Source organism: Eschscholzia californica, unplaced genomic scaffold (assembly GCF_041429995.1).
Source record: "Eschscholzia californica isolate CP2 unplaced genomic scaffold, dmEscCali1.0.p SCAF_271, whole genome shotgun sequence".
Classification (NCBI taxonomy): domain Eukaryota; kingdom Viridiplantae; phylum Streptophyta; class Magnoliopsida; order Ranunculales; family Papaveraceae; genus Eschscholzia; species Eschscholzia californica.
This window is the reverse complement of record NW_028238389.1, coordinates 25,001-29,072: the sequence shown is the minus strand read 5'-3', so window position 1 is coordinate 29,072 and position 4,072 is coordinate 25,001.

Here is a 4,072-nt window from a genome sequence, read left to right as displayed (position 1 = left end):
GAGCCCGCGTCGACCTTTTATCTAATAAATGCGTCCCTTCCAGAAGTCGGGGTTTGTTGCACGTATTAGCTCTAGAATTACTACGGTTATCCGAGTAGCAGGTACCATCAAACAAACTATAACTGATTTAATGAGCCATTCGCAGTTTCACAGTCTGAATTAGTTCATACTTACACATGCATGGCTTAATCTTTGAGACAAGCATATGACTACTGGCAGGATCAACCAGGTAGCATTCCTTCTCGAGACGCCCCGCGCATCCGGGCCGCGAGGCCGCGGCTGCGCAGGGCGGTCGTCGTTCGGAAACCGTAGTGTCGGCGGGGGCTGGACCGAGGTCCCGCTCCCGTCCCTTCTTGCGCTCTGCGTCCGAGACATCTCGCGAGTCCCGCGATCCTGGGGAGGACGGCACGTTAGTGCCGTCTCTCGCAGGGGACGCGGGAAGCGCGGCGTCGGCCGACTCGCTCCGCATCGTGGCGGGCGAGGGGCAAATACGTGGGACTCAACTCGTTGCCTCCGCGGAAGGTATGCAGCACAGGAACCGTATATTGGCCCGGCACTCGAAGGTGTCGGGAGCCGACTGAACAGGGACGAGAGCCGAAGGTTCCCATGCGAACAGCAGGAAGCCCAACAGCACACTCGAACCAAACACCACTCACACGCCAACACGTCGTCGGACAGTCAACCGCCCGCGTCGCTCAAATGCGCTCCGCTCGCCCCGAAAGGCTGCAGAGGCGCAAGAGACCAACGCGGGACAGTCCCGGCCGACACGCTGTGCGTGAAAAATCCATCCAACTAGGTCGCGCCAAAGCTGCGCACGTCGCTTCTCGGGAGCTGCCCCTTCAGCTCCCACGACGTGCGCTTCGCCATCATGCTGCACCAAGGAAGCTTCCGAGGTGCAGCACTTTCGCATCTTTGGGGCCGGCTAGGGACTCTTGTGCCTAATGAGCTTCCCCAGCAGCTCGGACACCTTCGGGGATGCTTCCCAAGTGTCCGGCATAGGATGGGGACTTTTCGATTTTTGGCCCGTGGTGCCCCCCGGGCCCCCCCAGCAGCCCGGACACCTTCGGGGATGCTTCCCCAAGTGTCCGGCATAGGCTGGGGAGTTTTTGATTTTTTGCCCGTGGTGCCCCCCCGTGGCCCCCCCAGCCGCCTCTTCGATTTCCCACGTCGGGGATGAGTTGGGCAACTCTTGGAAGCTTCCCATCCACCCCCGTGCCGAGCTTTGCCCTTGGGATGCCTTATGTTGCATCCCAAGGGCCAAGGCACCTGCCAGCCCAAGGGCTGTGCACGGCCTGGGGAGGGAGCTCACCCCTCCCCTATATAGTGCAAAGTTATTGTTTTCCCTATTTTCACAAGGAAACATCAAATTTTTAACCAAGCATACTCGGCCTTTGATCCTTCGTTACTCGTCCAAATCCAACAAACTTGCATTCGTTGGAAAGGTCTTTTCACAAGGATTCTTTTGATATATAATAATAGCGATTCCGATAAATATTTATTTTTTTATGAATTTTTAAGTGAATAAACAATTAAAAATTCAAAAAAAATAGAAAAAAAATATTTTTTTCCCGATTCTTTCTCCAATATTCCTGATAAATACCCACACACCCACATATGGAGAATGGTCGAAAATGCTCGAGTGGATATCGAGATGTCCGACGAAGCACCACTTGGAAGGGCCGAGGCACGGGACGCCCGAGCTGTTGCTCGGGCCGGCACGGGACGCGCATGGGACAGCCCGGGACGGCATGGGACGCCCTCGCTACAGCTCGGGACGGCCAGGTACGCCCGAGACTTGGCTCGGGACGGCCTGGGACGCCCTCGCCATAGCTCGGGACGGCCTGGGACGCCAGAGACTAGGCTCGGGACGGCCTCGGCACAGCTCGGGACGGCCTGGGACGCCCTTGCCACAGCTCGGGACGGCCTGGGACGCCCTTGCCACAGCTCGGGACGGCCTGGGACGCCCGAGACTTTGCTCGGGACGGCCTGGGACGGCCTCGGCACAGCTCGGGACGGCCTGGGACGCCCGAGACTTTGCTCGGGACGGCCTGGGACGCCCGAGACTTGGCTCGGGACGGCCTGGGACGCCCTCGCTACAGCTCGGGACGCCCTGGGACGGCCTCGACACAGCTCGGGACGCCCTGGGACGTCCGAGACTTTGCTCGGGCCGGCCTGGGACGCCCGAGACTTGGCTCGGGACGGCCTGGGACGCCCGAGACTTGGCTCGGGACGGCCTGGGACGCCCGAGACTTGGCTCGGGACGGCCTGGGACGCGCTCGGCACAGCTCGGGACAGGCCGGGACGCCCGAGCCGAGCTTCGGGTCGCACGAAATCTCTTCGTATTCCGACATATTAGAAGCTTCCCATCATGTAGTAGGCCGAGCTTTGCCCTTTGGATGCCCTATGGTGCTTGGCGAGCACTAGGGAACGTGCCAGCACAAGTGCTGTGCACGCTCTGGGGAAGGAGCTCAACCCTCCCCCTTATAGTGCAAAGTTATTGTTTTTCCTATTTTCACAAGGAAACATCAATTTTTTAACCAAGCATACTGGGCCTTTACTCCTTCGTTACTCGTCGGAATCCAGCAAACTTATACTCGTCGGAAAGGTCTTTTCGCAAGGATTTTTTTGATATATTATAATAGCGATTCCGATAAATATTTATTTTTCTATGAATTTTTAAGTGAATAAACACCGGAAAATTCATAAAAAATAGAAAAAAAAATATTTTCCTCCGTTTCTTTTCTCCAATAATTCATAAATAATACCTCAATAGTATTAATGAAGAGAGAGTCGAAGTGGCCCGGGTGGATTTCGAAATGTCCCACGACCCCATAGAATGCACGGGCCAGCCGAGCCAAAAGAATGGGACGCGCACGGGACAGCATTGGTCAGGCTCGGGACGGCACGGGACAGCACGGGACGCGCATGGGACAGCACGGGACGCGAATGGGACGGCCTTGCTAAGGCTCGGGACGGCATGGGACAGCTCGGGACGCGCATGGGACGGCACGGGACGCGCATGGGACGGCCTTGGTGAGGCACGGGACGGCCTTGGTCAGGCTCGGGACGCGCATGGGACGGCACGGGACGGCCTTTGTGAGGCTCGGACGGCACGGGACGCGCATGGGACGGCCTTGGCGAGGCTCGGGACGGCATGGGACAGCACGGGACGGCCTCGGCACAGCTCGGACGGCACGGGACGCGCATGGGACGGCCTCGGCACAGCTCGGACGGCACGGGACGGCCTTGGCGAGGCTCGGGACGGCAAGGGACGGCCTCGGCACAGCTCGGGACGGCACGAGACGCGCATGGGACGGCCTTGGTGAGGCTCGGACGGCACGGGACGCGCATGGGACATCATGGGACGCACATGGGACACCTTATGGGGATCATCAAGGCGTCTTGCACGGGACATTCTTTCCCACGAAGGGCATTTACATGGGACATCTTAGGAGTCGAGAGCCGGCACATGGGACAACGTAGTTCACACGCACGGAACACTTTACTTTCGTTTGGAACGTCGTGGGATCTTTATGTTCCCATTAGCACCGAACCTTTAACATGCTAGGAAGCTATGTTCGATCTTCTCGAAGTGTCGATGGAACTTCGATGGATACACATCCGATCCGATGTTATGATGATGTACTTTCTCCGAGATCGATGTTGGGGCCGTATTCCGATGTCATGATGATGTACTTTCTCCGAGATCGATGTGACGGCCTTGGTAAGGCATAGTTCGGCCTTGGTAAGGCATGGGTCGGCCTTGCTAAGGCATGGGATGGCCTTCGTAAGGCATGGGACGGTCTTGTAAGGCACGGGACGCGCATGGGACGGCCTTGTAAGGCATGGGACGACCTTCGTAAGGCGTGGGTCGGCCTTGTAAGGCTCGGGACGCCATGGGACGGCACGAGACGCGCATGGGACGGCCTTGGTGAGGCTCGGACGGCACGGGACGCGCATGCGACGGCCTTGTAAGGCTCAGGACGGCACGGGACAGCACGGGACGCGCAAGGGACGGCCTTGGTATGCCTCGGGACGGCCTTGGTAAGGCTCGGGACGGCCTTGGTATGCC